This window comes from Spermophilus citellus (assembly GCF_964194105.1).
Source record: "Spermophilus citellus genome assembly, chromosome: 4".
NCBI classification, from domain to species: Eukaryota; Metazoa; Chordata; class Mammalia; order Rodentia; family Sciuridae; genus Spermophilus; species Spermophilus citellus.
Genome location: NC_138185.1, coordinates 137,583,880 through 137,611,678, shown reverse-complemented (window position 1 = coordinate 137,611,678; position 27,799 = coordinate 137,583,880). Strand labels below are relative to the sequence as shown.

The window sequence follows — 27,799 nt, the reverse complement described above, 5'->3', positions numbered from 1 at the left end:
TTTTGTAGTCATTTTTGAAACTAGGTAGTGAATTCCTCCAACTTTGTTCTTTTTCAAAAGTGGCTGTCCTGAGCCAGGAGTGGTAGCACAGGCCTCTAGTCTCAGCTCACTGGAAGCTGAGGCAGGGGAATCCTAAATTTAAGGCCAGCCTGGTGAAATGGAGATCCTGCCTCAAAATAAAATTTTTAAAAAGGATGGGGAGTAAGGGCTGGGGCTGGGGCTGGGGCTCAGCGGTAGTGCACTTGCCTGGCATGTGTGAAGCCCCGGGTTTGCATCCCCAGCCCTATTTTGTATTTTATTTAGAGACAGGGTCTCAGAATTGCTTAGCACCTTGCTTTTACTGAGGCTGGCTTTGAAGTCGCCATCTTCCTCTCTCAGCCTCTGGTAAACACAAATACAATTGGCTTTCTTATACTGATTTGTATGCTGGGACCATGACAAACATACAAGTTTTGGTTTTTGTGGATTCCTTATTATTTTCTACAAAGGATCATTCCATCTCTGAATAAAGGCAGTTTTATTTCTCCCAATCGGGATGTCTTATGTTTCTCTACCTTTATTTATTCCTACTGGCTACCCCCCTACTACAAAGTTGAACAGAATAAGTTGAATAGAAACGGTGGGAGTCCATGTCCTTGCTATGTTCCTGATCTTTTATTTTTTTATTTTTTATTTTTATTTTTTTGTTTTTTAAATTATTTTGTAGTTGTAAACAGAATGCCCCTATTTTATGTTCATTTTTATGCGGTGCCAAGGATCAAACCCAGTGCCTCACACAAGCTAGGCAAGGGATCTGCCACTGAGCAGCAGCCCCAGCCCCATGTGTTCCTGATTTAAAGACAACATATAAGCTAGGAACAATTGCCAACATTTAGGCTTTTTAAGAATGCAACTGGATCGCTGGTCGCGGTGGCATAACTCCTATAATCCGAGCAATTTGGGAGGCTGAGGCAGGAATCGTAAATCAAGGCCAGCCTCAGCAATTTAGCAAGGTTCTAAACAATTTAAGGAGATCCTGCCTCTAAATAGATAAATAGATAAATAAATAAATAAATGGGGCTGGGAATGTGGCTCGGTGGTTGAGCCCCTTTGGGTTCAATCCCTGGTCAAAAAAAAAAAAAAAGTGTAACTGGATCAAAGCCAGAGACCAAGTGGAACCATTGTTTCCCTAAGTGTTGTGTTAACGCCTAGAATTAATAAACTTCGAATCTGAGAATGAAATCATTAGTACTATAGTTTAACCTAACAGTAGCTTAAAATAGTTACACCTTTAATCACATTATCTCAGTAAGATGTGACACTGCTTCTTCGCGGAAATAATTTTACATTCGTAAAAAATGAATTACAAAGGCGTTTTCCCCAATTACCTCAATCCAATGACCTAATCTATCAAAAAAAAAAAATCGAATGAGGGAAGAACGCTATTGATTGACGTGCATTTCAGCCAACCTGTGGCGGAAGTCGAACGCGCGCGCGAGAAAGCAAGCCGTTGTCCAATCAATACTCAGGAGGGGGCGGGGATTGTAGGAGCCGCCGGTCGCCGGGTTGGCAGACGTGAGAAGAAGCGAAGATGGCGGAGTGAGGAGCGCCTCGGCCATTCGGCCGTTTGGCCTCGGGCCGGGGGCGTGCAGGCCCCCGGGAAGCCGACTGCATCTGATGGACCATGTGAGGTGAGCCGAGAAGGGAGTCTACGAGGGGACAAGGAGGCTGTGTCTTGCCCAGCCGTCCGGGCACCGAGTGTGCGGGAGCCTGCTGGTAACAGAGCCCTTCCAAGCTGGAATTGCCATCCTTGGCCGCCCCAGGGCAACCCACACCACCGTCCCGGTGTGTCCCTCAGTCTACTTGTTCAAGCCTCCTCCCGGCTCCCCGCCCTTCCCTGTGCCTTGCCTTTGCCTGCCATTGTGTTTCGGTTTGTTCCCAGGGGATTTCACACATACTGGGCTTTCGTGGCAGCCGATTGTCGGCCACCGATTTTTTTTAAGAATTTCTTTGTTTTATTGATTTATTTTCATCTTTCGTCTCACGACTTGGTGCCCACGCAGTTGTCTAAGGCTCCAGTGTCATTTGAGGCCTTTTGTGGCCCTGAGTATTTTTTTCTCCAGCCCGTTGACCTTGAGATTTCCTGTAACAGGTTACCCCTGGATTTTCATTAGCGTTTGTGTATCTCGAACCTATAGTATATCCAATCGCTTCTGATCCTACCTCCCAAACTTTTATGATCCCGAGAAAGCAGCTTTGTCCTTGTCCTCGAAAGTCTTATAATGGCTGTATGACGCTTTTAATTTCGGCTGAAGCTAGGTCACAGTGGTATTCACTGTTGATTTCTGATCCAAAAGTAAGGGAGTGAGTTTACAGAGCTTTTTTAAACAAAGAAATAGTTTGGACAATGTTATTAGAAAGTAATTTGTGTAAGGTGTTCAGGTTGCATAGCATCAGTACTGTCAGACATTTGTATTCTTTTCCTTTTTAACTCTGTGGGGTCTCTGTTCCTAATTTGGAGTGTTATAACCCCTGTTGGATCTCATTTAAATTCCATGCGTTTCTGCTAATGGGTTTCTGAATTGGTAAGGCCTTATTAAAACTGTGACAGGTTAGTTGAGTCGAGTTCAAATGGAAATATTAATACAAATGAATGTTTTTTATAGATTATGTGCTCTTTGCTGGCCCTGGATTTAGGAGAACTGAAAATAGCGTAAAGAAGCACTTCTAATTGAGACTTTTTTGTTGCTTTTGTCCATTTTTTCATTTCATCCAAGAGAAGGAAAAAAGAGCTGGCCAGAAGAAAATAATGTAACATTCTTACAGAGGAGAGTGTTTGTACACTAAAGCAAAGGTTTTAAGTAGATGACAACTACTGGAAATATTATGCACCATTATACATTTTCCGGGGAGGAACAAAGTTCGATAGTCTCATCAGGAAAAGAGGAAAGTGTTTCATAAATCTACCACTTCAAGAGTTTTGACATCTTTTGAAAGTAGGTGCCAGTGCAGTAGAGAGTAACTTTTTGCTAATTGTTTCTTCTGAATTGTTTGTATTAGTGATTTTTTTAAATATTTATTTTTTAGTTGTAGTTGGACACAATATCTTCATTATTTAGTGCGGTCTGGAGGATCGAACCCAGGGCCTCGCACATGCTAGGCTCTGCTGCTGAGCCACAATCCCAGCCCCTGTATTAGTGAGTTTTTTATAGTAGTACATATAGCACCAGTGATGGCTATATCCTTACCTTAATGTTATTTTTATTTTTCAGAATTCTTGTCACACAGGATGAACACTTTCCTTACATTTAGGTGCTTTTTATTCATCTCAAAACAAAATTCTGAACTCAGGATGTGGCCGGTAAGTAGTAGTAGGCTAATCATTTCAAATAATATTTAAGCAGCAACAAAAGATGAATATTAAATTGACTATAAATTATTGATAGCTGAGTACTTTATTTACATATATGTATCCTTGTTTTTTAAAAAGACAGGGTCTTGCTATGTTGCCCTCCTGGCCCTAAACTCATGGACTCAAATGATTCTCCTGCCTCAGCCTCCCTATTAGCTGGGACTACAGACTGCCACTACTGGTGCATATTCTGTATTTTAACAGAAGCAATATAAAAAATGTAAAAAGGAAAAATTTGATCAGTTACCTAACCTATAATTTTTCATTGGCTATCAGAAACATAGGTTTAATTAGATGGAAGGAAATGAACTCATTAAAAAATAAATATTACTATGCAAGTTTTAGATTGTATTCACTTAGATTTCATTGTTATTTTTTTCAAAGTACTGGCTATCAGAACCATGCCTTGCCCATGCTAGGCAAGCTCTCTACCACTGAGCTATTTCCCCAGCCCTAGGTCTTTTTTTTTTTTTTTTTTTTAAAGAATTTTTAATATTTTTTAGTTTTCGGTGGACACAACATCTTTGTTTGTATGTGGTACTGAGGATCGAACCCAGGCCACACGCATGCCAGGCGAACGTGCTACCACTTGAGCCACATCCCCAGCCCCCTTAGGTCTTTTTTAATGTTGATGTTTATAGCTGTACATTTCCCTCTTAATGTTACTTTCACTATATACATAAATTTTGTTTTTGCTTTTAAATATGGGAGCTTGCATCCAGAAGCACTTTACCGATGAGCCACATCCGCGATGAGCCACATCCCCCAGCCCTCTGTATTTTGAGACAGGGTTTGCTAAGTTGCTTAGGGCCTCAATAAGTTTCTGAGGCTGGTCTTGACCTTGTGATCTTCCTGCCTTAGCCTCCCAAGTTGCTGGGATTATAGGTGTCTGTAAATATGCTCAGCTCTGAAAATTTTTAGTATTTTTTTTCTCATTTATCTCAAGATATTTTCTAATTTCTCTTCTGATTTTTTTCTTTCACCCATTGATTATTTAGATAGAGTTTACTTTCCATTGGCTCACTGATTTTAAATTCTGAGAATTTAAGGTTCCTAGGACAAAGCCAGTTAAATTCTTTATCATACAATAGAGTGTCCCTAATACATTGTCAGAGGAGACTATAGAAAGTTTTGAATACCAAGATACAAGTCACTTGGAACTATTTTAGAGGCAGGCTTTATTTTATTTGTTTCTTTTTATGTGGGGCTGAGGATTGAACCTGTGCCTCACACATGCTAGACAAGCGCTCTGCCACTGAGTTACAGCCCCAGCCCCCTAGTGAGGTTTTTTAATAACAAAGTTACTCATCTTATCAGTAGCACCAAGCAAGTGACTTCAGAGACCCAAAAGTGTCTAGCAAAACACTAGCTTTATAGGGAATTTACTTGTACATTTTGTGCATCAAAGTATATAGTTCTGGTTTCCTTGCCTATATCTGGAATTTGTGTCTTTTTACATTTTTATCTATGTTGGCGAGGTATATTTAGAGTTGATAACAGAACTGCCTAATGGCTGAGTTAGCCTAAATTTCTGTAATGAAACAGCCCTGCTGCCCATAGGTTCTTTTTTTTTTTTTTAATATATTTTTAGTTGTAGATGGACACTGCGTTTATTTTATTTATTTATGTGGTGCTGAGGATTGAACCCAGTGCCTCACACGTAGAGGCAAGCGCCCTACCACTGACCTACAACCCTAGCCCTGTCCATAGACCCTTTTCTTTTTTTTTTTAATCTTTATTTTATTTATTTTTTATGTGGTACTGAGGATTGAACCCAGGGCCCCTGTACATGCTAAGCAAGCGCACTACTGCTGAGCCACAATCCCAGCCCCTGTCTATAGAGTCTTAAGGTTGTGAATCTTCTGTCCGCTTCACTTCCGTTGCTGCCTTTGCAACAAATGCAAATTTTTTTCTCTTCCTTTTGATTTGCTGCTGAATTAATTTACATTTTTCTTTCTTAGGCTTTCAATCAGAACTTTGTCTTCAATCTTCAGAAGAGGCTATTCAGGTTTAGTTTAAAGATTTTTTTTTTTTTTAAGAGGTGTGTCAGGGATTGAACACAGGGGCTCTTAACATTGAGATACATCCCCAGCCCTTTTTATTTTTTATTTTGAGACAAGGTTTTGCTGAGTTGCTTAGGGCCTTGCTTAAGTAACTGAGGCTGGCCTCAAGTTTGTGATCCTTCTGCCTTAGCTTTACATGTAGCTAGGATTACATGGGTGTGTCACCATGCCCGGCTATTTTTTATTTGGTGCTGAGGACTAAACCCAGGGCCTCGCACATGCTAGGTGAGCACTCTACTGTTGAGCCACAACCTCAGCCCCTGTTTTTTTTTTTTGTTTGTTTGTTTGTTTGTTTTTTTTGGTAAATGGATCTTTATTTATTCATTTATATGTGGTGCTGAGGATTGAACCCAGGGCCTCACACATGCCAAGTGCTGTACCGCTGAGCCACAACCCCAGCCTCTGTTGTTTTTATTTTTAAAAATACATGAAAATAGGGCTGGGGCTGTAGCTCAGTGGTGGAGCGCCTGCCTTGCACGTGTGAGGCGCTGGGTTCGATCCTCAGTACCACGTAAAAAATGAATAAATAAAGATATTGTATCCATCTACAACTAAATAAATGTTTTTTAAAAAACACATGAAACAGACTAAAAACAGTGCACTAGATAACTAGTTAGCCAGTAGCTTTAGACCATTTTTGTAAACTGAAATAATTTAAGGTTTTGTTATATATGATTTTGTTTATGTCATACATAGCAAAACTTATTATTCTAACTATTTTAAGTATATAATTTATTGATATTAAGTATGTCCCATATTATCCCATAACTGGTATCTATTTCTGAAATTTTTATATCATCTCAAATTCTACCAATTAATCAATAACTCCTCACCTGTTCTACCTACTCAAACCCAAATCATCCCTGTTCTTTCTATCCCTATGAATTTGCTTACTTAGGTATCTCATACGAGTGGAATTGTATGGTACTTATGATTTTGTGTTTGAATTATTTTTGTAAATTTAACAGTTCAGCAGCAATGAACTGGATTTATTTTTTACATGCTTGCATTTGGTGACCAAATATTATATATTGTCTTTTTTATCATTTATTTATTTTTTTAGTTATAGGTAGACACAATACCTTTATTTTTATGTGGTGCTGAAGATCAAACCCAGTGCCTCATGCATGCTAGGCAAATGTTCTACCTCTGAGCCACAACTCCAGCCCTGTATATTGTCTTATGATTATATTTTTACAAAAAAAAATTTTTTTTGCATACTGTTGTTCTTTTTTTTCTTACTGTTGTTGTTGTTGTTTTTTTTTTATCTTTATTTTGTGTATTTTATTTTTAATGTACTGAGGATCTAACCTAGTGCCACACACATGCAAGGCAGGTGCTGTACCACTGAGCTATAGCCCCAGACCCTTACTGTTGTTCTTATACAGCTGAAAGTAAGATGAGCCAGCCTTAGTAACTTAGTGAGGCCCTGAGCAACTTAGTGAGACCCCTGTCTCAAAATAGAAAATAAAAAGGGCTGGGGATGTAATTAAGTACCTCTTGATTCAATCCCCAGTTTTAAAAAAAAGACTATTGAATTTGGTGTGACGATTGGACATTTTCTTATAAAGTATAATCCAAAGTATTTGTTTCTTTATGTATATTTTAAATATTGTTTTAAAAAGTAAGCTCATGTAGAAGAAATACCTGTCCTAATCTTTCTATTTTTAATTTATTTTATATTTCTAGGTATTTCTATGTTGACTTCTAGAGCGGGTAGTCCTGCTTCTTTTATCCAGCCACTTTCCCTACTGAAATATGGATACCTTTCTACACATTACCTCCATGGTTTGGATTGGAAAAGATTGCTTTTCTTTTGTTCCACCTTTCAAATTCAACACAGAAAGAAGCCCTTAGGGTGCAGTTATCCTGCTGACTTCTCCCGGAAGAAAAAAAGCAATTGATGGGTCTTCTGCAATTTGCTTAATTATCAAAAAATTATTTTGCAAGCTGAAGGCTGACGTTTAATTTGAAACAGGTGCTTAGGTCGTGGTATTTGTGAATTCTTAGCCTTTTGCTCCAAACAAGAAGACTGATAAATGGCAAGTATGGATGACTTCAGGTTTTTTTAAAAATGTCTTCCAGTTTCGGCCACTATTATGATAAGCACATTTGAGACTGCAGCAGTAAATTCCAAATATTTGTTGTAATTTGAAAAGAAAAAGATGTTAAAAAGTTACATATATCTCTATATCCTGGTTCATCTTGTGACAGATTTACTGGATAGAAATGAAGGTCCAGTTTTGCAGTTAACCCTTTGGTGTGATAAAGAAGCAGAAAGACAAGATATCAAGATCGATTTCATATCTGATACCTAAAGAGATTCTGTACAAATACATATTTTTACATGTGTAAATCCACATTTTTGGATGAAAGGAGGGGTTTTTCTCCTGGAGACAGAATCTGTTATTTACTTTTTCAAGTCTTGGAACATTTGCTCTTTTTAAATTTTTTCATTCTTCTACAGAAGGACTGGATTGTGTAGCAGCTAAGTGAGTGCATGCTTACATTTAGTTAAAAGACTGGTAAAAGCGAACAACCCAGTTTGAGTCCATGATGGAACCCTGTTCACCTTCCTAAGATGAGAGGCTGCTGTATTACAGTTTTATTCATCCTGTTTTGTGGAGTCATATAGCACAGTAGAGTTAGTTTTCCGTGTGGCCAAAACTGGAAGAAAAGTAGTTTTTTAGATAAGAAGGTGAGATGGACCCTATAGTATGACCTGCTTTCAACTTTGGACATAGAAGAGAAGAAAAAGATAATGAGAAGTTTCCATATAACTCCTTTTTCCTAAGAAAAAGAAAAATGTCTTATGTAGCACCATTTGACTTTTTTGGAATTTTACATTACATAGTTCCATTTTTTATAAAGTCACAAGTAACTCTTTTCTCAACCCAGATGGGTACTTGGATTTATTTTTCTAGGTGGTAGGTGTAATGTTAAACTGAAAAGGCTGGGACTCAGGTAAATTTCCCCAGTTGGAATTGGACTTTCTCATTACCGAGTGGGTCTATCTCAGAACCAATGTTGTCAATCCACTGGTTGTTTCATTGTAGATTTAGAAGAAATTCAGGATCTGAAAAAAAAAAAAAACCTCAAATAAGAAAAATAGTTCCACTAAGAAATGTGGATTTTGTGTTTTGTTCATTATAGATTGAGAAGAAATTCAGGGTTTGGGGAAAAGAAAAAAAAAAAACAAGAAATATGGATCTTCCTTCCTTTTTTCCCCTTTAACAGTTATATGATGAAGACTAGAGTGGAAAACTGTTCTTGCTTTCAAACAAACAGGAGCATTGTATGATGTCAAGCCTTTCATAAGAAGCATGGACACTTTATTAATGATTCTTAGTAGAGAAAGAATTTTAAACTTACTAGATGAAATTAAGAACAGGTAGTATAATTAGATCATCTTTGTTTTCTGGAATGGTTGCTGAGGGCCATGGGTGCGATGATGTTGGAAACACAGGGCAGATTTACCAAAAATTGAGAGTGATAGAAATTGCCAAAAATGGGAAATGTTGAGCATTGTTATGATTAGATTGGTGAACTAATTTGATTTAGAATAAAAAAGCTTTTTCACAAAATACATAGTGTAGATAAAATATATATAGTTTTTTAAAAATTTCTTTTAATGTAGAGCATTTACTGAGAGAGATAAGAGAAATAACTTTGGTTAAAGGTAACTTAGATTTTTCTTTAAATAACCCCTTATGCCACTTCTTAATATTTTCCTTTACTATTTTGGACTTGTCAAGACTGAAAGCCTACATACATATATCCCACTGTTATGTTGGGAATGTCATCATGGAGAATTTGTACCTTCTAGGTGTGTCATATCCATCTCCCCCATGTCTTCTTGGCAACTTTTTGGGTAGGGTCATGGGGCAAGAGATATAAGCATCAGTGGAACAACTCTGATCCACTTGTTTGAACAGGTGTCAGACCTGCCTCCTTCAGCATTTTTTCAACTTATAGCTGAGAACCAGTGTTAATGATATCTTTCAAAGGAAATGTTTCCACATCTTACATGATTGACATTAGATGACGTTTAACAACATGGGCATATTCCGGTTGTAGTTGCCCAGTATTTACTTAATACATTCGCATTTTTCTCTGGTCTATGTTGGTCCCTTTCTTGATGGCAAAAACTTAATTTTAGAAATGCTTCAATCTGCATTTGTGCTTCCTTTGCTTTGCTCATCCATGTTAGTTGGCAGTTTATCCTTTGAAAAGTCAAACAAAAACGGGATATGTGCAATAGAAATATATATATGTATATTTTAATACTTGTGGACAAATGTTACAAGTTGTTTAAGAACAACAAAATCACCAATGTCTTCCATTTTGAGATGTGTATAGTTTTGTAAGCATTAGTGCTTGGTAGCATATTATAGTGCCATGTTAGGGGTTAGTGCATGATCCTAGTAATAATTTTAAACTTCAGGATGAGTTATTGATAATAACCAATAGTGTAAAAAGAGTTGAAACTCTATATAAGACTTTTTTTTTTCTTCCCATAAATACCTGAATCTGTGATATTCTCCCTGGGGAAAGGAGATTAAGGACAAAAACAATTGTTTATGAATAGAAATGTGGGTTCACCATTAGAAACATCGTATTTGAGGATATAAATGCTTTCCATGAGCTGGCTAGAAACAGCTAGCCTTGTATCTCACAAAACCTCAAGTCAAAATGAGGCCCCATTTTCATGATTCTTGTTGCTGTTAATTTGAGGTCAATTTGTTCTTATACTGTTTTCATATTATGTCCTGGGTTCATTCTTACTCCTTTTGCATCTACAAATAGTTTTACATTCTGCATGTCCTACTAAGATGCTGTAATTGCTTCATTGAGTGCTTATATAATCTGCAGACTATTTACTAATCCTGTCAGCATCATGTGCGTTAATGCAAGAATTATATCAATGGTTTGGGAGTGTCCTAGATTGTTTCAGCCTCTTCTATTTCTGAATCTGCTAAATTGTGTACTGATGGGATTTCAGACCTTTTCATGAGCATTGGAAACATAGTTAAATGGAGCTTACCTATGTTGCCATATAATAATAAGTGGACTCTTGCCCTTGGTTACAGTAAGCCACAGATAACTTTCCCTTTTTTCTGTTTTCCCTTGTAGAAATAAAACAGTCATTTTTGTTTTGAAAGCAAAAGATAGAAATTCCTACCTCTAATCGTCGTCTTGAGAACTGGGAATTGTTAGTTTTCTGAAGTGTTTTTCAAATCTCAGTACTAAGAGTCCACGATTTATTAGCACAGATTCTACATTAGAAAGCTAGGAAATGCAAAACTGTTCTAATGTGGTGCATCCTCATGAACAAGCAATCAATAATAAGTAGATTTTAGTAGTAAATCTCTGGAGGACCCAGGTTTAGATCCCTATAGTGTACTTAAAGCTTTGTGCCTGGGAAGATTCATTTCTGAAAAGAATTTAAAATTTAAAACTCTGAAAAAGGTAATGAATATAAAACAGCACAGTGTATAGGAAAGGAAATTTCTGTTGCAAAAATTTTTTAAAAGCCATAAAATGAACTAATAATTTTCAAGACGTAGACTTTTAGCAGCAATAACGGTTTTGCATGTATAATACACTGCATTTGCTGTACAGTAGACTAAGTGATTACTACTTGAGTTTGTGGGGCTCTGTGATCAACAGAGTTAACAAAATGAAAAAGATGATCTAGGTACAGATCATATAAAAGGTACTTTCTTTTAATTAAAACAGTATGAATGTATGACTTTATCTGTATGAGAAATAACTTTTGTGTATGTTTCAAGGTTAAAGACCCTGTTTGTTTCTTAAAGCAGAGGGTTGGAGTTATTGAAGTGAAATCCTTCTAGTATTTAATATGGAAACAAATGCACTCTACAGCCGTAGTGAAGTCAAGGTGGGGTTTTTGCTTTGGTTTTTCCATGTTACAATAGGTATTTACTGTATAGAATGGTATTCTCTTCTGCTTTGTCACCTTTCTCTTTTGGCTTCCTGGGTACATTTTTTAAAGAGGAAAAGTGTGTGTGTGTGTGAGAGAGAGAGAGATTAGAGTTAAAAATTTTTTTTTAAAAGCCAAGAACTTGTTTAGCTTGCTTTTCCTCATGTTTATGATTAAGGAAGTTATGATTTAAAGGTAAGAAGCAGGAGGACTGGGGAATAGCCAAAGACTATTGGTTTTGTGATACCTTGTTTAATGCAGTTGTGACAATGCCTGTGGCCTTTGACTACTTATTTTAAGGAGAACCTAGCAAACTACTTTCCTGATCTGAGGAATTGCACAGCTCACTTCAGGATGTAACAGTGAAACTAGGGTGACTTCTTACTTACTTTACCTCATGTCCAAGCTTGGCCATTTTTCACCTTGAAGGTCCCTGAAAAGGTCTGTGTACCTTTGTTTTCCTGGGGCAGGGGGACTAAAAGATAAGCATTATAGATTTCGGAATCACTTGAATCTTTAATTCTTATATGGCAACTCCAATGGACAAGGAAGGGCTATATTGATTGTAGCTTCTCTTTAAATGTCCTATACTGTCAGTCCATGTTAGACATTGGAACAGTCAAGCAATATTCAGACATCTGCATGATCATGAGGACATGGCTACTAATTACATTGATGTCAACACTTCACTTATTTCAAACAGTTAAAGATTATCCTTAACAACCATGTTGTTAATAGTTCTAACTGCTAAAGTATGCTACAAGTTTTTGTAGTCTGAAAGTATGTGGTTAAATGCTTTTCAAAGTTATTGTAGTCTCATGTTTACTCTTTATGTACCTGTCATATGCAAAATATGAAGAGACCCTTGGCCTTCAGGAGTTTACATTCTCATGGTGCTGTTGGTGCAAGCAAATTGCTTCTAGTTTTTTTCAGAACATTGCTTGGCTATTAATTATACAATTTGGAAGAATCCCTTGGCTAATGGTTTTAAAAAGCAGAGGGCTGTGCTAAATTTCAGGGCACTGATGCTTGAGTTTACATTGTATTAGCTCTGCTCTTCAACTACTTTTCCCCAGGGAGCTGTACAGGTAATGCTCATTAATGTGAATCAGAAAAGAAACTATTCTGCCCAAGAGCTTCTTCATCATCCCGTATATTACATATGTTTTTCTATGATATGGCTGTCAATAAATGGCCAAGAAAACTTACTGCTACATAAGACTGTGCATCTCTTAATTCTCTTTATCTAAGGGTTTTACATGGTTCTTTATCCAAAAGGGCCAGGATTTACATATAAGCCTTTTATAAGTGGTCCTATAAGCCTTTATAAGGGGTCCTAACTTTAAACTTTTTGTGTATGCTTATACTTCTTTTTTGAAGTAGCATTGTGAAGATGTGGAGCACCTGCTTGCATTTCTAAGCAATTACTTTATTAACTCAAATTTTCAGTTGAAATTTTGCATGTCTCCTTGTTATTTTCCATAATTCTGATTCAAGGGTTTTACTCTGCATGTTTATTAAAGCTGGGTCTGATTGAAAGTATAAGCAATAGTGGTGGGTCCATACTGATCTAATGCATGATTGAAATTTTTCAGTGTTATGTGGTTATTATTAGCAATTTTATATATGCATTTAATAATGAAGCAATAGATACTTAAACCAATAGCTTGAATTTATTGAATTATTAGTTTTAATTTTCTAATTAAAATTATCTTACTTCCATTCAAAATGGGAAGTCAAAGATAAACAGGGGCACCCACAAGACATTCAAACTGTCAGCATTAGGGCATAACATTGCTTACCCTAACCTCTTTCCTAGTCCCAATAGACCCCCCCAAGCATGTTTGAAAACAAGACACAAACTAAGCATGTTGAATGAGCTGCAGTGGTTATAATAATCAGAGAGGTGCAGAGTTTCAGAAAGGATAGCAACATAGGGAATTAGTGTGCAGTCTGTAAAGGTATGGGGTTTGTCTGATATAGTTTTTGTAGACTTGATTGGGGTTTCTTAAAACTAGTTATTGAGCCAGGCATGGTGGCACGCCCCTGTAATCCCAGCAGCTCAGGAGGCTGAGGCAGGAGGATCACAAATTCAATTTCAGACTCAACAATTTGACTAGACCCTATCAAAAAAATAAAAAGGGCTGGGGATGTGGTAAAGTGCCTCCTGGGAGGGGAGAAAAACTAGTATCTTGAGCCAAGTGTTGTGCCACATACCTGACTTCCAAATACTTAGGAGACTAAGGGGAAGGAAGTTACTTGAGCTCGGGATTTTGAGGCCCACGTGGGCTGGGCACCATAGTGAAATCACATTACAAAAAGTAATATATGCATATTTTAGATGTTTTAAGCAACTGTTCTGGATGATCCTGGAAGGGAGACTTTCATTTATAAAGTTATGAAATTGCTGATATGTAGTTTCTTTCTTGTTACTGTATTCAAAACTTTTTTATTATTAATAACCAGAGTTTTATGCCTGGCTTGGTGAGAATGCAGTTTCTTCCCTAAGAGTTTTTGATCCCAGGTACACAGGTGAAAACTTTTCTCTTTAAAAAACAAGGATAACCTTGACATTTATTTTATGAAAAAAAACACCAGCTTATTGTGGTAGCATAAGGGCTGGGGGTATAGCACAGTGGTGGAGTGCTTTCCTAACACGCAAGGCCCTGGGTTGCAAAAGAAAACAAGAACCTAGAAGTAGTAACCTTAGTGATTATAAGAAATAATGTACAAATGTAATTCATAATGTCTGAAAGAAGCCTAAATAGAGAATTCTGGATAAGACTACACGATTTTCACTAGGCTCTTCCAGGTTTCATGTTCTATGATTGAAATCAACTTCGTATTTGCTTCAGGACTTTGCTACATATATCTTTGGGATGTATTAAATGGAATGGTGATTTCGGTGGCTCAGAATTTATTTAAGTTTGTCATTAAGATATTTGCTTTCTACAGAAATATAGAAAGTAAGGTGTATCCCGTATGTAAATGTTCTTTGCCACTTACTGATAACATGTCTGCCAATCAATAAAGATTTAAGGTCTAGACCCTCCCTGTTATTCACTAAGCATATTTAGATTATTTGGAAAATGAAAATTCAAATTAAATTTCTCCAGAAACTAAATTTTACTCATTTAAAAGAATAGATGGCTTATGATTATGATTTTCAAAATGTTTTTCTCTTATGATATGGCGTGTCATCAATTAAAATACATTTTAGGGTTGGTGTGTAGCTCAATGGTAGATCACCTGGCTAGCATGCCTGAGTACCTGGGTCCAATCCCCAGAATCTCAAATTTTTTTTTTCTTTATCCCAAGGGTCAGGAAGATATTCTGGCAGTGATCTCAATCTTTAAACAGTTGAGTCTTGGCATTTATTTTAAAACCACATACTCATCTTCATAATAAAATGTTCAGGATATTAGTGTATATTATCAATAATTTATTTACTGTCCCCTAAGTACAGGACTTGACCACTATATTTATGTGCTATTCTACATATTCCATTGTACCATTGGTCTATAAGATGTTAAAAGAATTTTATTGAATATGTTTGAAGTATTACAAAAGGCAGCTTGCTTTTTAATCTATGCATCTTTGGGAGTTTTGAAGAAGATATTTATTCCTTGATGTAAAAAGGAACTGTTTTAAGAGTTGGAAACTCTGCACCTGTGTATATGTATATTTTTAGCAATAAAGCAGCATGGGCTGAGAATGCACTGAAATTTCATTGTGTTATCTGTTATTTGAAAGGGTAATTTTCATTTAATGCTATAAATTGTGATGATAAAAGCAGCCTTTCCTAGGCCTATGCTGACTTTGGCTTTTGGTGTCAAAGGACAAAGGACCTGGGTTTCTTGACGCTTTGTGGCACTAAATTGTGACAGTTTCTGGTACATGTTGTCCAGTGGAACAGATAGCCATCAGGAGAAATATCATTTTTGAACAGTTCCTGCTTTACCTTCAGGGTCAACATTGTTACATCTATGAACAAATAAATACTTAGTTCTGGTCAGCAGTCAGTATAATAAATGATAAAACTATTCCCGAAGCTGGGCATGTTTGGTGCATGCCTGTAATCACACCGACTCATGAGGCTGAGACAGGAAGATTGCAAGTTTGAGGTCAAACTTGGCAATTTACTAAGGATTTAAGCAACTTAGCAAGACCTTGTCTCAAAAAATGGCAGAAGATGTAGCTCAGTGGTAAAGCAATCTCCAGTACAAAAAACAAAACAAAAAAACCTAGCCCAGAAAATCCTTTCCATATATTTCATATCTAACAAAGTCTTAACACTAAAATTAAAAAATGCTTCTTTTTTAATTTAGGGGAATTTTTTTTTTTTTTAAAGAGAGTGAGAGAATTTTTTTTTAATATTTATTTTTTAGTTTTTGGCGGACACAACATCTTTGTGGTGCTGAGGATCGAACCCGGGCCGCATGCATGCCAGGTGAGCGCGCTACCGCTTGAGCCACATCCCCAGTCCCTAGGGGAAAAGATTTTTAAGTTTATTTTTTAGTTGTAGTTGGACACAATACCTTTATCTATGTGATGCTGGGGCTCGAACCCAGGGCCTCACACATGGTAGGTGAGCGCTCTGTCACTGAGCCACAACCCTAGCCCTATGGGAAAATGCCGCATTCCGGCTGGGCAAAATAACTTGAGAGGTGACAAGCAACTTGAAGGTTGAAGCCGGAACTGAGTGAGAACTCAAACTAGCGGGCACCCAAGTAGCGGGAGCCGTAATGGCTCGCTGGGATTGCTTCACAAACCACTCCTTCTGGCAAACTGCTAGGCGCCATCTTGAATTGATTTGCATCCCCGACATCTCCTCCCTTTTTTATTAAACAACAAGTATGTGGCTTAGGGGCCGTGCCTGTTTTAGGTTGTCCAATACTACATATGGTCCTTACCCGTCCTTGGATGTTCTGACCTCAAATCATCAGCCTCCTGTCTTAGGTTGGTACCATTGTAATTGGATCTTACCCGTCTTTGACTACCGGCCCAACACATTTAGCCATACTTGTGGATAATGACCATAGTGGTTTTTACACAAACACCATAAACAACCTGCCACAAGCAGAAAAGAGGAGGATACAAAATACCACGATACCAAGCCATTGACTGCTCCAAGTGAGAAACCCCTGGAAAAACTGTACCACCGATGAGACCATCCGCAAAGATACCCTGGTACTATTACAATTTGTTGTATCAGGGGCTGGGGATGTGGCTCAAGCGGTAGCGCGTTTGCCTGGCATGCGTGTGGCCCGGGTTCGATCCTCAGCACCACATACAAACAAAGATGATGTGTCTGCCGAAAACTAAAAAATATTAAAATTCTCTCTAAACTTTTTTTTTATCAGTTCATAATGCATATAAGTGATACACAGTCCAGGTAAGTTCTGTAAGCAGCTCAAAGCAGAGAAATCCATTAATATGTCTATTTCTTCTCAAAGCAAATCAACTCTTTTGACTGAGCATTACTTGTTGAGTTACATTATTCACTGATGCATCAGTTTATACAGTTTGTGTGATAGCAATTGCAGAAGCTGTTGCGGCAGCAGCAGAAACAGCAAGAGCTGTGATGATGGTAGTTGTAATTCTGAAGTCTCATTTAGTTTTTCAGTAATACTGGAAATTCTTCTATTTTTGTCTTAAGATAGGAATTCTGGCAACAATGGCTAAAGAAAATTGTGCAGCATTCCAGCAAGCACTAAGAAAACAATTTTCTGAACAATTTAGTACATTATTCTGAACAGAATTATTAATATAATGAAAAGGAAAGGTGAAAGTAAACAGATCTGTTAACCTCCTTTTTTGTACACATTAAAACAATACCCAATTTAAATTAAACTGTTTAAATCACGTGAATAAAAGATATTTGGATCCATTTTTTTCATGAGCGTTCCTGATATATGGACATACGCACATACAGACATACACCACTTAACACAAGCGTGCACACATAACACAATAGTAAAGGCCTTGTAGCTTTTCACAGGTGAAATCTCCATTGCAATGTTTAAAAACTCCACAGTTGATTAAAAAATAAAGCTGATCAGAAAAACATTAACCTAGGTCTGTATGAGCTCAAAAAATAAAATAGAAAAAAGCATTCTGGCTACCACCTGGTTTTGACACTTCTTTTGACATCCATCCTTCTTCCTGTAACTTGCATATGGGTTTGAAGGTATTTCCACAAGTAAGCTTCAAGGTTTTTTACATTTGAAATAGGCCTTAATGGTGCTAATTAGCCTCTCGGTGTAGGAGAACCATTATCGCAGATGTAAGGATAGCTAAACTGGGGTTCTGGATATCAGCTGTAATGGATTTGAGCCAAATCATCTTTTTGGTCTGTAGAAATCGCTTTAGTTAGTTTCTCTGGGATCCAAATCGGTTGCTGTTCTCCCTGTGGAAACACACAAACAGACTCCCGACTCCAGACAATCACTGGGTCAGGACCTTTCCATTGTCCAGTTAGAATATCCTTCCAAAGTACCTTTGGCTTGTGTACAGTTTTTGGACACACGTGCCTTTCCGCAGCACTAAGTCCTTATGAATCCAAATTTAAAATGTTTAACGTAAAAAGGATTATGTTAAGTTTATCTTTGGGGGATTTATATCCCTTCCCAATTCTCTCTTTTTGTTTTAATAAGTACATTTTAATAGTTTGATGAGCTCTTTCAACTAGGCCTTGTCCCTGTGGATTATATGGGATTCCTGTTATGTGAGTAATGCCAAATGAGGAGCAAAATTGCTTGAAAGAAGTAGAAGTATAGCCAGAGCCATTATCTGTTTTTAACTCTTTTGGAATGCCCACAGTGGCAAAATCTTGTAAACAATGAGATATAATATCTTTAGTTTTTTCTCCGGTATGAAGGGAGCCCATTAAATATCCGGAAGAAGTATCAACTGTAACATGAAAATATTTTAATTTTCCAAATTCTGACAAATGTGTGATGTCCATCTGCCAGATATGATTAGATATTAGTCCTCTAGGATTAATTCCAAGATTAACTTCTGGTAAAAAGGTCACACAATTTTGACATTGTTTTATTATATGTCTAGCTTGTTCCTTAGTAATTCTAAAATGCTTTTGCAAGGTATTAGCATTGACATGGAAGGATTTGTGAAAATTTGTAGCTTCTTCTAGTATAGAAAAAGTATGTATGTCATGTGTGGTTTTATCTGCTAAATCATTGCCCAAAATAAGGGCTCCAGGCAATCCTGTATGTGCCCTGATATGTCCTATAAAGAATGGATCTTTTCTGTCCCAGATTAAACTTTGTATAGCAGAAAGCAAAGAGAAAACAGTAGAGGAAGGGAAAATCCTACCAGCATCTTCAAGGGAATTTATAGCATTAACTATATATAAACTGTCAGAAAATAAATTAAATACGGAATCTTTAAACATCACAAAAGCTTGTAATACTGCATTAAGCTCTACCTTTTGCGCTGATTGTTCAGGTACTAAAAATGTAAAAGCTTGATCAGGGGTAACTACTGCTGCTGTACCATTATTTGACCTATCAGTGAATATATTTGGAGCATTCATGATAGGTGTTTTTCTTGTCATTTTTGGAAAAACTACAGGATGCGAGGACCAAAAAGACAACAAAGGATTAGATGGTAAGTGGTTATCAAATGAACAAACAGATTTGCATATAATTATTACCCAAGTATTTAACTCATTAGCTAACTCGTTAATTTGATCCATAGTATATGGAGTGATAATTTTATTAGGAGAAATGCCAAACACTCCCTTTGCTGCTTTTATTCCTTTGAGTATCAATTGTCTTACAGCCTCAGGATACCTAGTAAGAATAGTGTTAGGAGAATAAGATAAATGTATCCATAATAATGGACCTTCTTGCCAAAATACTCCTGTAGGAATATTTTTTGTTCGTAGTACAATAAATAATAAAGGCAAACATATCAATTCTATCCAAATGCATATTTTCCATATATGTTTCAATGAGTTATAATGTCTTTCTTACTTAAGGCGTTAACATGCGGGGTGAATTTGGATCCGATGGACCTTTTAGGATATCAAATAAAGGTCCCAACTCTTCTGTTGGTATGCCTAGATAAGGCCTTATCCAATTTATGTCTCCCAACAACTTTTGAAAGTCGTTAAGTGTTTTAAGTTGATCTACTTGTATTTGAATTTTTGGTGGGCAGACCATGGTCGAGGATAATAGAACTCCTAAATAATTTTTTTTCATATTTATTTTTTAGTTCTCGTTGGACACAACATCTTTGTTTGTATGTAGTGGTGAGGATCGAACCCGGGCCGCACACATGCCAGGCGAGTGCGCTACCGCTTGAGCCACATCCCCAGCTCCACTCCTAAATAATTAATTAGAAAATGTAATTGTACTTTATCTACTGCTATCTCTAGATTATAAATTTTTAATAAGTTTGTAAGTGTGGCATAACATTCTAGCAATGTGTTTTTATCCTTGTGTGCTAATAATACATCGTCCATATAGTGAAATATTTGTAGTTCAGGATTTTGATTTCTAAGTGGCTGGACTGCTTTGTTAACATAAATTTGACACATAGTTGGGCTGTTAGCCATCCCTTGAGGGAGTACTTTCTATTCATATCTCTGATCAGGACCTTCATGATTCAGCACAGGGACGGTAAATGCAAAACGAGGACTATCCTCAGGATGAATTGGAATTGGAAAAAAAAACAATCTTTAATATCTATAACTAAAACATACCAGGTTTTTGGGAAAGCAGACAATTGAGGAATCTCCGATTGAGCACGTCCCATGATAACCATCTCGTTATTAATAGCTCTTAAATCTTGCAATAATCTCCATTTACCAGATTTCTTTTTGATGACAAAAATGGGAGTATTATGGGGAGTTACAGAAGGTTGTATATGTCCCTCCGCTAATTGTTGTTTGACCAGGTCATGGGCTGCTTGTATCTTTTCTTTAGTCAGGGGCCCCTGAAGAACCCATACTGGCCTTTCTGATTTCCAAGTAATTTTTATTGTCTCAGTGACCCCTCCCGAAAACCCAATCCATGTTTATCTGTTTTTTTGATCTATTTGTATTGATGCCACTATACCTTGTCCTTGTTCTCCTAATCCTTTTTCTTTCCTAAAACCTTGTCTAGCCATAATAGTGGGCACATTTGAATTGATGTTTTTGTTAATGTTAATCCCAATTGATCTAGAACATCTAGTCCCCATAAATTTATAGGAAGATGATCCAATACATATGGCTGTATAATTCCTTCACATCCTTCAGGATCCTTCCAATCTAATACCATCGCACTTCTATGGGGATTATTTGCCACTCCTAGGCCTTGAAGCATTTGAGTGGCTTATTGTAAAGGCCAATGTTTTGGCCATTCTTGATGAGAGATGATGCTAAGGTCTGCACCTGTATCCAGTAGCCCATTAAATTCATGTCCTTGAATATTTAACTTTAGCATGGGGCAAGAATCTAAATTTAAAGAAAGCATAGCCCAATCTATACCTGTGGAGCCTAATCCCCTGGAACCTCTTTCTACAGTACGACTGGAAAATTTATCATGTAGGCTGGGTATTATTAATAACTGTGCAATTCTATCTCCTGGTGAAATTACTGATATACCCCTTGGAGAAGTGGCTGTAATTTTTATTTCACCTTTAAAATCGGAATCAATTATCCCAGGTCTTATCTTAAGTCCTTTTAGAGTAGAAGAACTGTGTCTTAATAATAAGCCTACTGTTCCTTGGGGAAGTGGTCCTTTTACCCCTGTGGGAATGATTTAAACTGCCATTTCTGGAGTTAGTACTGCTCTGGCGGAGGTGCAGATGTCCAACCCTGCGCTCCCTCTGGTTTGTCTGATAAGGGATCTAATGGATAATGTGTGCTGGACACTACACTGATGGTGTTGCTGGGTTCCTCCAATGCCCTGTATATTTGTGGTCGTAGGCCCCGGAACATTGGTCCCCCCGTCCATTTTTTGGCAATGGAGTCCAATGTTTTCCTCCACGATATCGTGGGTATACACCTGGTCCTTGTCCATTTTTTGACAACGGAGTACCCTCTACAGTAGTCTGAGAATGGCATTTATAAGCCCAGTGTCTCCCTCGACGACATCGTGGGCAAATACCCAGTATTCTACCTCTTTGATCATATCCAGTTTTGTTAAACCCTCCTCCTATGTGGCAACTCCTTCTAAAATGTCTTGTTTGTCCACAATTTTAGCATGTTTTTGGCCTGGCACCTAAAGCCTGTTGTACTGCAGCTGCCAGGACTTGCCCCTGTTCGTTAATGTCTCTACATAATTTAAAATATGTATTAAAATCTCTATGTTTCTATGGTATAATGGCCTCCCTACACCATCTATTGGCTTGTTCGTAGGCTAGCTGTTTTAGTAATGGCATTGCTTGTTCTACATCCCCAAAGACTCTGGTAGCTGTTTGTATAAGCCTATCTACAAATTCAGCGTAAGGTTCATTAGTTCCTTGTATTACCTTAGATAATTGACCTTGTAAATCTCCATGTCCTTGTAAAGTTTTCCATGCCTTAACCATAGCTGAAGAGATTTGTGAGTATATGGCAGGATCATATCCAATTTGTTGCTGCTGACTCTCATAAGGTCCTTCTCCTAGCAACATATCTAGATTTCTCTGAGGATAACCGGCTATTGCATTTCGCTTAGCCGTCTCCATACAAAATTCCTGATTGGCAACCTTCCATAACAAATATTGTCCTCCATTTAGCACAGCTTTGCACTTGCTAGCCCAATATGCTGGTGTCATGTTTAAATTTGTAATGGATTCAACCATACTTACAGTAAAAGGCACTTGAGGACCATAGGTTGTTACAGCCTCTTTCAGCTGCTTCACAGTTTTAAAATCTAAAGCATGGTGAATTTGCTGCCCTCTTGCCTCCTCAAATACAGGGCATGCTAATCTTCGAGGTCCTGTCTCAGGATCCCATCTATAAACTATGGGGGTTGGGGGCCACCCAGCATATGTTGTCTCCATAGGCGGAGCTATGGGTTGAATACTTACGCCCTCTGGTGATGGAAAAGTGTTATTAGCAACCTCCTGTTGTAACTTTTCCCGATAGCCCTTCCTCCTCTAAACTTTCTTCCTCTGACTAGCTCGACAGACCTTCTCTTTTATTTGATCTGTTTTCTCCTTCCTCTACCATAGTCTGAACTGAAGGCTTTGGACTAAGCAAATAAGATCTTATCAACGTCCACAATGGCAATGTGCCAACTGGCAGAGTTCCTGGGTTTTTCTTTTCCATCTTCCTTAAATCTTCACCATGATAGTCCCATTGTGATATATTCAACAACTCCTCCTTAAGAAGCCATGGGCTACATTTTTGTATCGTATCAACGAATGCCCTGTTATTGGTTTTACTAGGGTGCCTTCCTTCCTCTAGCAATTTACTTAATACTCTTTTGGTTTGTTTTTTACTAATTTCTTTTTTTTTAATTTATTTTTTAGTTGTAGTTGGATACAATACCTTTACTTTGTTTATTTATTTTTATGTGGTGCTGAGGATCGAACCCAGAGCCTCTCACATTCTAGGCGAGCGCTCTACTGCTGAGCCACAACCCCAGCCCATGTTTTTTACTAATTTCTAATCCCATATTTCTGCTACAAAGAGAACACAACCCAACAAGATAACACAAAACAAAACCGAAACAAAACGAGACAAAAACAGAACAAAAATTCATTGTATCAATTTTTCTATTTTCTTGACATGTGCATCCGTGGTCTGTCTATATCTGTTCCTCAGAGGTGAACAACTTTTCTCCCATCCTATTTATTTCAAGGGACAGGCAGCTTGAAACAAAAACGAAACAAAAGAAGAATACACTGTTTCTTGAAATGGTCACCCATCCTCTCGCCCTGCCCTCAGGGGCGAGCAGTTTACCCCGTCACTTACCCCCAAGCTTCAGGCGTTCCCCGTACAGGCTACCATATGCCGCAGTACGGCTGGGCAAAATAACCGAGAGGTGACAAGCAACTTGAAGGTTGAAGCAGGAACTGAGCGAGAACTCAAACTAGCGGGCACCCAAGGTAGCGGGAGCCACTTCTCTGCCGGACAGCAGAGGTATATATACCTAACTAATTACACACAGTTTGACTCAATTAACATCATCTAGGTACAGCAGTCAGCCAATAAGGAATCCTCATCATCTTAATGGCTCTCTGGCGTTGCTTCACACTGCCAGGTGCCATCTTGACTTGATTTGCATCTCCAAAAGGAAAAGATTTTTTTCCAGGAAGAAAGTAGATGTTGCAGATTTAAATTTAAGATTGGTTGTTAAGTGGAAAGGAACAAAGAAGCCATGTGGCTTTTGTCATATGGTCACTAATGTAATAATATTTTCTGATTTATGAGACTGTTCAATTAACATTTACTGATAAGCTCCCTAGAAGTTGGCACAGGAGAATGAAGACTTTTGTCAAAAATTTTAGAAGCTCAAAGCCAGACATGGCCTGTAATCCTAGGGACTCAGGAGGCTGAGGTGGGAAGATCAAAAGTTTGAGACCAGCCTCAGCAATTTAGACAACCCCGGTCTCAAAAAAGGGAGATGTAGCTCAGTGATAAAGTATTCCTGGGTTCAACTCCAGGTACTGCAGGAAAGAAAGCTCTAAATTTTACAGCTTCTGTGTGCAATTTTTATTATTCTTATAGCCATATGGAGTTATGACATACATGTGTTGCTTAACAAAGGAAACATTCACAGAAATACATCATTAGACAAATGTCTTCAAAATGAACATGGACAGGTCTGGGGTTGTGACTCAACGGTAGAGTACTCGCCTAGCATGTGCGAGGCTCTGGGTTCCATCCTCAGCACCACATAAAAATAAATAAATAAAAGATTGTCCAAATACAACTAAAAAATAAATATTAAAAAAAAGTGTACACAGACAAATCTATATGATAAATGTCAACCACTTGATATGGCCTCATGCAATCAAGAGACTTATATAGGAGATACACAAGGCTGCTGCCACTAGCATACTATTTTACAGTGAAAATTATTTGGTAAGTAGCAGTTCTCAAATGATAGTAAATAAATAAACCTGTAATTTGTTATTACATATTGTATGTAATAGTTTCTTTTTAAATACCTTTATTCTATTTATTCATTTGTATGTGGTGCTGAGGATCAAAACCAGGACCTCACATATGCTAGCAAGCACTCTACCGCTGAACTATAGCCCCAGTCCCTATTGAAACTGTTACTAGTGTACTTTTATAGGACTGCATAATAGGTATATTCATACTGACATCACAAATGTTGAGTAATGTGTTGTTCCATGAAGTCACAATGGATACAAGGTCACTAGGTGATAAGGAAGTTTTTTTTTTTTTTACCTGAACTGTATACTTAAGGGATTATCTTCTTACATTCAGTCCACTTTTGGTAGAAACATTTTTATATGTCACATGACTACTTTTTTTCAACATATATACAACTACCTTTATGTCTATGCATGTACTAATATGAAGGTTAATAGCTACTTTTTTCTCCCCCCACATCCCTAGCCCTATTTTTTGTATTTTAGAGACAGGGTCTCACTGAGTTGCTTAGTGCCTTGCTTTTGCTAAGGCTGGCGTTGAATTCCTGATCCTCCTATCTCTGCCTCCCAAGCCACTGGGATTACAGGCATGCACCACTGTGTCTGGCTAATAGCTACTTTTTATTGAACACTTACTATGTGCCAAGCATAGATCTGAATACATGATATATATAAAATAGCAATTTTATATTTATGAACAATTTATGTACATAATTTTATTTATATATAAATTTATTACATACATGTGTATAAATACAATTTTTTAACTCAGGATTTAACCCAGAGGTACGTTACCACTGAGTTGCATCCCTAGCCCTTTTTATTTTGAGACATGGTTGCTTAGGGCCTCACTAACTTGCTGAGGCTGGCCTTGAACTTGCAGTACTACCTCAGCCACTGTGCTGGCAGAGGGAGATATTTAGATTGAACCCAGAGCCTTACAAAAGCTGGCGAGTTCTCTATCACTGAGCTACAACCCAACCCTTTATATTTTCCAATACAGGGTTTTGGAAAGTTTCCCAGTGATCTGTTGCTATAGCCTCCTGAGTAGCTAGAATTACAGGTGTGTGCCACCAAGCCTAGGTAAACATATTCTTTAATTCATTTATTTCTCACCATAGCCGTAGTTACTGTTGTTATATTTATTTCACATAGAAACAAATCCAGAGAGGTCAATTGTTGAAGTTCAATTTGAATACAAATAGTTCAGTAGCCCAATCACCAGCATGCTGTATTGTTCCTCTCAAAAATGGATGGGAGGGGACGGGAGGGGAGGGGGGATAGTAGAGGATAGGAAAGGTAGCAGAATACAACAGTTACTAATATGGCATTATGTAAAAATGTGGATGTGTAACTGATGTGATTCTGCAATCTGTATTTGGGGTAAAAATGGGAGTTCATAACCCACTTGAATCTAATGTATGAAATATGATATGTCAAGAGCTTTGTAATGTTTTGAACAACCAATAAAAAAAAATGGATGGGGGCTGGGACTGTAACTCAGTGGCACAGCGCTTATCTAGCATGTGTGAAGCACTGGGTTTGATCCTTAGCACACATAAAAATAAAAAAGATAAAGGTATTCTGTCCATCTACAACTACAAAAAAAAGTTTTTTAAACAAAAAATGGATAGGCTGGGGATGTGGCTCAAGCGATAGTGCACTCGCCTGGCATGCATGCGGCCCGGGTTCGATCCTCAGCATCACATACAAAGATGTTGTGTCCGTCAAAAACTAAAAAATAAATATTAAAAAAAAAATTCTCTCTCTCTTTTAAAAAAAAATGTAATTGGGACTTTTCATTTAAAAAAGAAAAAAAAAATGGAAGGGGCCCATGTGGTGGCACATATCTGTAATCTCAGCAGCTGGGGAGGCTGAGACAGGAGAATCGCAAGTTCAAAGGTAGTCTCAGCAATGACGAGGTGCCAAGCAACTCAGTGAGACCCTGTCTTTAAATAAAATACAAATAGGACTGTGCTCAGGGGTTGAGACCAAAGAAAAAGGAAGGGGAAGGGTCTGGGGTTGTAGCTAAGTAGTTGAGTGCTTGCCTTGCACATGTGAGGCACTGGGTTTGATCCTCAGCACCACATAAAAGTAAATAAAATAAAGGTATTATTAAAAACAGAAAAAGGAAAAGAAATATACCTTCACTATTTTGTCATACACCTATATCTGCATTTATTCTACAGTCAGCATATAATATGGAATATGTATATGTAATGTGATATATAATCTCTATGTAATTGATATATTAGGTCACTCAATTTAATTGATGTCAGGTTTAAGGTCATAATCTTCCATGGAAAAGTCATCCAATGTGGATACCTACATCTTTTAAAATTCTTCCAGGGTTTCCCATTGTTCTTTCAATAAAATAAACATCCTTCCAGAAGCCTATGGTTTCTGTCTACCTTTGCAAATCTTGCAGACTTAAAAAGGGCCACAAACATGGCCTGCGCATGTTGTCCCTCCCTTACCTTAATTCCCCATTTTTCAGAGCACTCCTAAAATTTCACTTCCTCAGAGGGGCCTTCCCTAAACCCAAGATCAGGTCAGTCACCTGCTGTATGTACTTGTAATTGTCCCTGTGCTGTAAAACCCTTACTACAGTCCTAATTTTACATGTCTTTAAGTGACTGCCTGTCCATCTGTGACCAGATTATAACCTCTGTGAGGATAAAAAGTGGCTATTTTTGCTTAATTTTTATTCATCACACCTAGATAATACCTTAAAATTTCATTAGATAATTTTTTTAAATAACACATTATTTTATTTATTTTTATGTGGTGCTGAAGATCAAACCCACAGCCTCGTGCATGCTAGACGCGCACTCTACTGCTGAGCCACAACCCCAGCCCAGATAAATATTTTTTAAGCTAATTATCCAAAGTGCTAAAGGAAAAGTAAACAATAGTAGTTGATGTTTTCTCTCATTATTATCCTGAAGCTCAGTTTACAATAGCAAAGAGATAAATAAGATTATACAATTTGTTAAATGTTACCCATAGAATATTATTTCTGTATTTTAACAAAAGAAAAAATGCTTCATCGGTATTTATATATAACAATATCTCCATGTAGGAATACCAGTATTTAACATTAAGGCCAGCTGTATTTTCAAACCATACCTGCATTTTATGCCAGAGAACATGTGGAATGTTGCACCTTAATCCCTACATTTGGAGTGTAAGATGTTTCGGACATAAGTATTATGAAATCAGTAAATTCTTAAGGCACATAGCTATGAAACCTGGATAGAAAGAAGACTCCTTAATTTCTTAATTGCCTAGCATGTGTGAGGCACTGGGTTTGATCCTCTATTATGCTATTTACCT

At 37.5% G+C, this 27,799-nt stretch overlaps 1 long non-coding RNA gene across 1 annotated transcript; it reads left to right on the top strand.

Moving 5' to 3' along the window:
- The first annotated feature begins 1,519 nt into the window (after window positions 1–1,519).
- On the top strand, window positions 1,520–13,085 carry LOC308647736. Its single transcript, XR_014021697.1, has 3 exons — window positions 1,520–1,670; window positions 3,252–3,340; window positions 7,144–13,085. It is a non-coding gene; the product is annotated as an uncharacterized lncRNA (long non-coding RNA).
- The last annotated feature ends 14,714 nt before the right edge of the window (window positions 13,086–27,799 follow it).